The sequence below is a fragment of the Coregonus lavaretus genome, assembly GCF_964263955.1.
Source record: "Coregonus lavaretus genome assembly, chromosome: 33".
Classification (NCBI taxonomy): domain Eukaryota; kingdom Metazoa; phylum Chordata; class Actinopteri; order Salmoniformes; family Salmonidae; genus Coregonus; species Coregonus lavaretus.
Genome location: NC_140020.1, coordinates 118,824 through 127,804, shown reverse-complemented (window position 1 = coordinate 127,804; position 8,981 = coordinate 118,824). Strand labels below are relative to the sequence as shown.

The following is an 8,981-nucleotide window of genomic DNA, read 5'->3' as shown; positions in this document are numbered from 1 at the left end:
CATACGCACAAAAAGCTTATTTCTCTCAAATTTTGTGCACAAATTTGTTTACATCCCGGTTAGTGAGTGTTTCTCCTTTGCCAAGATAATCCATCCACATGACAGGTGTGGCATATCAAGAAGCTGATTAAACAGCATGATCATTACACAGGTGCACCTTGTGCTGGGGACAATAAAAGACCACTCTAAAATGTGCAGTTGTCACAAAACACAATGCCACAGATGTCTCAAGTGTTGAGGGAGCGTGTTGAGGGATACTCTGTTCCCCTTACCAGCTTCAGTCCCCACACTCTGGCCCCCTTACCAGCTTCAGTCCCACTTCCCCACACCCTGGCCCCCTTACCAGCTTCAGTCCCCACACTCTGGCCCCCTTACCAGCTTCAGTCCTACTTCCCCACACTCTGGCCCCCTTACCAGCTTCAGTCCCCACTTTCCCACACTCTGTTCCCCTAACCAGCTTCAGTCCTACTTCCCCACACTCTGGCCCCCTTACCAGCTTCAGTCCCCACTTTCCCACACTCTGTTCCCCTAACCAGCTTCAGTCCCACTTCCCCACACCCTGGTCCCCTTACCAGCTTCAGGCCCACTTCCCCACACTCTGGCCCCCTTACCAGCTTCAGTCCCCACTTCCCCATACTCTGTTCTCCTTACCAGCTTCAGTCCCCACACTCTGATCCCCTTACCAGCTTCAGTCCCCACACTCTGAGCCCCTTACCAGCTTCAGTCCCCACTTCCCCACACTCTGTTCCCCTTACCAGCTTCAGTCCCCACTTCCCCACACTCTGTTCCCCTTACCAGCTTCAGTCCCACTTCCCCACACCCTGGCCCTCTTACCAGCTTCAGTCCCACTTCCCCACACCCTGGCCCTCTTACCAGCTTCAGTTCCACTTCCCCACACTCTGGCCCCCTTACCAGCTTCAGTCCCCACTTCCCCACACTCTGTTCCCCTTACCAGCTTCAGTCCCACTTCCCCACACCCTGGCCCTCTTACCAGCTTCAGTCCCACTTCCCCACACCCTGGCCCCCTTACCAGCTTCAGTTCCACTTCCCCACACTCTGGCCCCCTTACCAGCTTCAGTCCCCACTTCCCCACACTCTGGCCCCCTTACCAGCTTCAGTCCCCACTTTCCCACACTCTGTTCCCCTTACCAGCTTCAGTCCCCACTTCCCCACACCCTGGCCCCCTTACCAGCTTCAGTCCCCACTTCCCCATACTCTGTTCCCCTTACCAGCTTCAGTCCCCACACTCTGGCCCCCTTACCAGCTTCAGTCCCACTTCCCCACACCCTGGCCCCCTTACCAGCTTCAGTCCTACTTCCCCACACTCTGGCCCCCTTACCAGCTTCAGTCCCACTTCCCCACACCCTGGCCCCCTTACCAGCTTCAGTCCCACTTCCCCACACCCTGGCCCCCTTACCAGCTTCAGTCCCCACTTCCCCATACTCTGTTCCCCTTACCAGCTTCAGTCCCACTTCCCCACACCCTGGCCCCCTTACCAGCTTCAGTCCCCACTTCCCCATACTCTGTTCCCCTTACCAGCTTCAGTCCCACTTCCCCACACCCTGGCCCCCTTACCAGCTTCAGTCCCACTTCCCCACACCCTGGCCCCCTTACCAGCTTCAGTTCCACTTCCCCACACTCTGGCCCCCTTACCAGCTTCAGTCCCCACTTCCCCATACTCTGTTCCCCTTACCAGCTTCAGTCCCCACACTCAGGTCCCCTTACCAGCTTCAGTCCTACTTCCCCACACTCTGGCCCCCTTACCAGCTTCAGTCCCCACTTTCCCACACTCTGTTCCCCTTACCAGCTTCAGTTCCCACTTCCCCACACCCTGGCCCCCTTACCAGCTTCAGTCCTACTTCCCCACACTCTGGCCCCCTTACCAGCTTCAGTCCCCACTTTCCCACACCCTGGCCCCCTTACCAGCTTCAGTCCTACTTCCCCACACTCTGGCCCCCTTACCAGCTTCAGGCCCACCAGTCTGCATCAGACGCCCACGTCATCCCCCACCCCCGCCCTCTCAAGGTTTTTGACCCTGAGTACAACAGGAACGGAGGTGCAGGGGATCATGCCCAGGTCTGTGATGACCAGGTCAACAAAATCTGGTGGCGTCACGTCATAGACCAGATTCAACAGCCCCAGGGAGCTGACGTCCTGCCAGTTCTCCAGCAGGGGCTTCCCCTTCCGGGTCACCATCAGGTCATCAGGGTCATCTGAGGAAAGAAAGTGATTGGTCGAAGGCGAGGGGTTAGCGAAAGTCTTACTGCTAATGCTTATTACAGTTTGTGTCAATGCTGTTTCAATTATAGTCAGTTTAGGAATAGAATAGAATTTAAAATGTGAATTTAAAATGTGGATAATTTTGTCTCAAAGTTAAAATTACATTTGCAAATTCCTATCTGTGTTGACTAGAAGCAGAATAGAAATTACTCAAACTCAGCAACTAAAATGTTTTTTGGGCTTGTTTTACAAACACTAGATTACTCCATTATCTCTAGAAAGGTAACTCCATACTGCAGGTCTTTACATGTCATCGTAAAGTCAAGGAGGCCAAATAACTCCCACATTACCAAGCTCGTTTGAGACAAAGGAGTCAGTTTGCACTCACAGCAGACCAGGACTGGCACGTTGAAGGTCCTGGCCACCAGAGCTATCTGAGACATCACGTAGCCATTAGCCAGCAGGGCATGGGCACCCAGGAACACCTTAGATACCTGGGGAGAGGGGGAGTTTAATGATTACATTTAGACGTTAAATACATTTGACCATTTATAAACCCACAAAAGAGAAATATCACCTATGTGGAGATTTGTTACAAAAAGGACAGGGAAGAAAGAGGGTTAAACTGAGAAGCATTAGAAGAAAATAAATCACTGTTTGGATTTTCTACAAGAGGTCAACAACATTTGTGATAATTCAACAAATGCCTAAAACACCAAAAGCCTACATTCTAAATTCCACAGTGCAATGACACCTCCAGTCCCCCAAGGGGCGGTCATCTGTTTTGTAATCACCTCAGGTAGTATGTATGAGAGGGCAGAGATGAGGACTAGGTTACCTCAGGTAGTATGTATGAGAGGGCAGAGATGAGGACTAGGTTACCTCAGGTAGTATGTATGAGAGGGCAGAGATGAGGACTAGGTTACCTCAGGTAGTATGTATGAGAGGGCAGAGATGAGGACTAGGTTACCTCAGGTAGTATGTATGAGAGGGCAGAGATGAGGACTAGGTTACCTCAGGTAGTATGTATGAGAGGGCAGAGATGAGGACTAGGTTACCTCAGGTAGTATGTATGAGAGGGCAGAGATGAGGACTAGTTTACCTCAGGTAGTATGTATGAGAGGGCAGAGATGAGGACGTAGGTGCAGCTGATGCCTCTCTGTACGAGGCGTCTCAGAGCCTCCCTTCCCTCCAGACGAGGACCGGCTGTCCACAATGATCACACGGAACTACCTGCTCTTATCAAATGCCTCGCAAAGGATGTGGTTCACCAGGGACGAGCTACAGAGGGGGAGAAGGGACATGAGACCTCAGTAACTGATGCCTTCCTTACTGACCCCTAGTCTGGTCTTAGATCTGCAACAGAGGGGGAGAAGTGCTTGATCGCTATACGATCACTACTGGATTGTAAACCGACCCCCTGACCCATACCCCCTAGGCACTCCTCTGAGAGGATAGGAATCGATTTAAGCAATATGGTTAGAGGCATAGCTTCACTGGCCTTGCATGCAGAGTGGCCGGGTGGTAGTTTGGCCACCGATCCACTCCCACGTTCTGTCATTTAAAACGTAAGGATATTGACAGACGTTAGATCTTACCACCCATAATCCAGAATGACGTCTCCGTCACTGATCTTCTCTATGGCGTATTTAGAGAGACGGCCTTGGCTGCCAGAACTACCTATGATGAGTTAAAATGTGACCAGAACCTGAAACTGGCCTTTTAACACACAGAACTGAAACTGTATTCTGAAACTCACCTCCTCTTCTTTGCACCGACTAGGAATATTGGAGATTTCTTTCTTGATGTACTTGATTGCGTTGCCAATGCTCGCCGACAGGGGGCGACATTGATTGAGAAAACTGAAAAAATTAAAACAAAGAAAAATACACCAAATGTTTGATTTCTTCAATCAGCTTCATATTAAATCAGCGCTTGACATTAACTTTTGTAGCCACTTGTCCTTTGGACAAGTATGACAGATTTTTTACTTGTCCAAAAGCTCAAGTCATTTGTATGATGCAAGGAACCACTTTACAAATTAAAATACATGACTATCTTTTTACCATAGAGAATCAGACTGTCTATTGGCTTCTCTGCATAGTCAAGCCTGCCTCAAAAGTCAACACTGCCCCTTTAAGGCTCTCCCGGAGGATGGTTGGCCACCCTTGGTAGCCTATAAAATAATGCAATTTTACAATTACAACCAAATACTTTTCATGTCTTTATAAAATAATTCCCTCCAGGGCTCAAAATGAAGGGCGTCCCGTCGTCCCTGGTGATAAAAAACGTGTCTACGGTTCAAAAACAAATTCTGGGACAACAGATCCAATTATTTTTTTATTTTTTTAAAGCAACGAGGCTGAAGCAACAGATCAGAACGTTTAGCTAAAAATGTTGATGAAGTTTTATTACTTCATATTATAAAAAAGGTTAACATGGCTGTAGTAGGCCATGTGCAAATGTTCCAACATGCAATTAGTGGGAAAACACCGTTCATGTGACATAGATGAAAATATCCGTTAGAAATTAAGAAAGAGGGAAGATCTAAAGATGCAATCAACTCGCATAGTAATAATATTACTTATTATTAGTAGTATTACTAATAGGATTTATGTCTTTGGCTGCTGGACAATAAAATTAACGTTGATTTGAAATGCTGGTTTTAATGTTTTTAATCCCTAAACATTTCTGTGGTCGTATTTTTGCTACTTTGAAACGAGGCCAAGACATGCTTCATAAAATGACAATAAAACATCCAGGTTTTAAAACAATGAAGATAAATAAATAATAAATAAATTGGTCATTTAGCAGACGCTCTTATCCAGAGCGACTTACAGGAGCAATTAGGGTTAAGTGCCTTGCTCAAGGGCACATGGACAGAATTTCACCTAATCGGCTCGGGGATTAGAACCAGCGACCTTTCGGTTACTGGCACAACGCTCTTAACCACTAAGCTACCTGCCGAAAATAGTTTCAAAATGCTGACCGCCTCTGCTCAGATTGCAAGGTGGGTGATGTGCAGTGTGTAACGGGCCATTGATCCGGTCTTGATCTCAACAAACTGGGCCTCAAGTATGTCGACAGAATCAAGCCTTTAGACGTTCATGTTAATTATCCTTCATTATATTTGTCAAACATGACTGGTGTTTAACATATATTTATCTATTTAAAAGTCTCATTCAAGTTTGCTACATTTTCTGGCTACTCCCTCATGGGTTGGACATGAGACAATATGCATATCACCTACATTTTGACATGTAGGCTTATTTATTTATGTACATGAAAAATAGATTTTAATATTATTCCAATGTTGGCCTCTGATCTGAGTAATTGTTTGAATTTGTGAATCTTGGATGATTTTTGTAACTTGTCCATTCGGACAACTTAAATCAATATTCTTCTTGTCCAACATAAAAATAAAAAAAACTTGTCCTGGACAAGAGAACGTTAATGTGGAGCCCTGTAGATGATTTCCACGGGGGGCCAGTATGAAAAATAAAATAAAATAAAAATAATGTATGCACTCAATAACTGTAAGTCGCTCTGGATAAGAGTGTCTGCTAAATGACTAAAATGTAAAATATAAATTTGAGAAAAGGGCTGTCGACCACGTACCTGATATAGGGCTTGAGCTTGTTGACCAGGTCTCTGGCCAGCTCCTCATTAGGAGGAGTAGCGTAGTCCAGCCAGCTCCCCATTAGGAGGAGTAGCGTAGTCCAGCCAGCTCCTCATTAGGAGGAGTAGCGTAGTCCAGCCAGCTCCTCATTAGGAGGAGTAGCGTAGTCCAGCCAGCTCCCCATTAGGAGGAGTAGCGTAGTCCAGCCAGCTCCTCATTAGGAGGAGTAGCGTAGTCCGGCCAGCTCCTCATTAGGAGGAGTAGCGTAGTCCGGCCCCAGCTCCTCATTAGGAGGAGTAGCGTAGTCCGGCCCCAGCTCCTCATTAGGAGGAGTAGCGTAGTCTGGCCAGCTCCCCATTAGGAGGAGTAGCGTAGTCCAGCCAGCTCCTCATTAGGAGGAGTAGCGTAGTCCAGCCAGCTCATCATTAGGAGGAGTAGCGTAGTCCGGCCAGCTCCTCATTAGGAGGAGTAGCGTAGTCCAGCCAGCTCCTCATTAGGAGGAGTAGCGTAGTCCAGCCAGCTCATCATTAGGAGGAGTAGCGTAGTCTGGCCAGCTCCTCATTAGGAGGAGTAGCGTAGTCCAGCCAGCTCCTCATTAGGAGGAGTAGCGTAGTCCGGCCAGCTCCCCATTAGGAGGAGTAGCGTAGTCTGGCCAGCTCCCCATTAGGAGGAGTAGCGTAGTCCAGCCCCTCATTAGGAGGAGTAGCGTAGTCCAGCCCCAGCTCCTCATTAGGAGGAGTAGCGTAGTCCGGCCCCAGCTCCCCATTAGGAGGAGTAGCGTAGTCCAGCCAGCTCCTCATTAGGAGGAGTAGCGTAGTCCAGCCAGCTCCTCATTAGGAGGAGTAGCGTAGTCCGGCCAGCTCCTCATTAGGAGGAGTAGCGTAGTCCGGCCAGCTCCCCATTAGGAGGAGTAGCGTTGTCCAGCCAGCTCCCCATTAGGAGGAGTAGCGTAGTCCAGCCAGCTCCTCATTAGGAGGAGTAGCGTAGTCCAGCCCCAGCTCCTCATTAGGAGGAGTAGCGTAGTCCGGCCAGCTCATCATTAGGAGGAGTAGCGTAGTCCGGCCAGCTCCTCATTAGGAGGAGTAGCGTAGTCCAGCCAGCTCCTCATTAGGAGGAGTAGCGTAGTCCGGCCCCAGCTCCTCATTAGGAGGAGTAGCGTAGTCCAGCCAGCTCCTCATTAGGAGGAGTAGCGTAGTCCGGCCAGCTCCTCATTAGGAGGAGTAGCGTAGTCCAGCCAGCTCCTCATTAGGAGGAGTAGCGTAGTCCGGCCAGCTCCTCATTAGGAGGAGTAGCGTAGTCCGGCCAGCTCCTCATTAGGAGGAGTAGCGTAGTCTGGCCAGCTCATCATTAGGAGGAGTAGCGTAGTCCAGCCAGCTCCTCATTAGGAGGAGTAGCGTAGTCCGGCCCCAGCTCCCCATTAGGAGGAGTAGCGTAGTCTGGCCAGCTCCCCATTAGGAGGAGTAGCGTAGTCCGGCCAGCTCATCATTAGGAGGAGTAGCGTAGTCCAGCCAGCTCCTCATTAGGAGGAGTAGCGTAGTCCGGCCAGCTCCTCATTAGGAGGAGTAGCGTAGTCCGGCCAGCTCCTCATTAGGAGGAGTAGCGTAGTCCGGCCAGCTCCTCATTAGGAGGAGTAGCGTAGTCCGGCCAGCTCCTCATTAGGAGGAGTAGCGTAGTCCAGCCCCAGCTCCTCATTAGGAGGAGTAGCGTAGTCCGGCCAGCTCCTCATTAGGAGGAGTAGCGTAGTCCGGCCAGCTCCTCATTAGGAGGAGTAGCGTAGTCCGGCCAGCTCCTCATTAGGAGGAGTAGCGTAGTCCAGCCCCAGCTCCTCATTAGGAGGAGTAGCGTAGTCCGGCCCCAGCTCCTCATTAGGAGGAGTAGCGTAGTCCAGCCAGCTCCTCATTAGGAGGAGTAGCGTAGTCCAGCCAGCTCCTCATTAGGAGGAGTAGCGTAGTCTGGCCAGCTCCTCATTAGGAGGAGTAGCGTAGTCTGGCCAGCTCCCCATTAGGAGGAGTAGCGTAGTCCGGCCCCAGCTCCTCATTAGGAGGAGTAGCGTAGTCCAGCCAGCTCCTCATTAGGAGGAGTAGCGTAGTCCAGCCAGCTCCCCATTAGGAGGAGTAGCGTAGTCCAGCCAGCTCCTCATTAGGAGGAGTAGCGTAGTCCAGCCCCAGCTCCTCATTAGGAGGAGTAGCGTAGTCTGGCCAGCTCCCCATTAGGAGGAGTAGCGTAGTCCGGCCCCAGCTCCTCATTAGGAGGAGTAGCGTAGTCCAGCCAGCTCCTCATTAGGAGGAGTAGCGTAGTCCAGCCAGCTCCCCATTAGGAGGAGTAGCGTAGTCCGGCCCCAGCTCCTCATTAGGAGGAGTAGCGTAGTCCAGCCAGCTCCTCATTAGGAGGAGTTGCCTAGTCCCTAATCACCTGTACGATCAGGACGCTTCGTAAGACCATTTAACGTCAGTAATCAGTATATAAGGAAGAAAAGGATGAGGGGAGGAAGCTACTTTAGATATATACGGCTGAGGAGGATCACGTCTAAGAGCAGGCCTGGAGTCAGTAGCACTGTACCTGAGGAGGATCACGTCTAAGAGCAGGCCTGGAGTCAGTAGCACTGTACCTGGAGGAGGATCACGTCTAAGAGCAGGACTGGAGTCAGTAGCACTGTACCTGAGGAGGATCACGTCTAAGAGCAGGCCTGGAGTCAGTAGCACTGTACCTGAGGAGGATCACGTCTAAGAGCAGGCCTGGAGTCAGTAGCACTGTACCTGGAGGAGGATCACGTCTAAGAGCAGGACTGGAGTCAGTAGCACTGTACCTGAGGAGGATCACGTCTAAGAGCAGGCCTGGAGTCAGTAGCACTGTACCTGAGGAGGATCACGTCTAAGAGCAGGCCTGGAGTCAGTAGCACTGTACCTGGAGGAGGATCACGTCTAAGAGCAGGACTGGAGTCAGTAGCACTGTACCTGAGGAGGATCACGTCTAAGAGCAGGCCTGGAGTCAGTAGCACTGTACCTGAGGAGGATCACGTCTAAGAGCAGGCCTGGAGTCAGTAGCACTGTACCTGGAGGAGGATCACGTCTAAGAGCAGGCCTGGAGTCAGTAGCACTGTACCTGAGGAGGATCACGTCTAAGAGCAGGCCTGGAGTCAGTA

At 50.3% G+C, this 8,981-nt stretch overlaps 1 pseudogene across 1 annotated transcript; it reads right to left on the bottom strand.

Annotated features, from left to right (window-relative positions):
* Positions 1–2,486: 2,486 nt before the first annotated feature.
* Positions 2,487–8,189, bottom strand: LOC311108676 (translation initiation factor eIF2B subunit delta-like; annotated as a pseudogene). Its single transcript has 4 exons — positions 5,839–8,189; positions 3,819–4,082; positions 3,323–3,501; positions 2,487–2,714 (listed from the first exon to the last, which is right to left on the bottom strand). The product of its transcript is annotated as a translation initiation factor eIF2B subunit delta-like (transcript).
* Between the last annotated feature and the right edge of the window lie 792 nt (positions 8,190–8,981).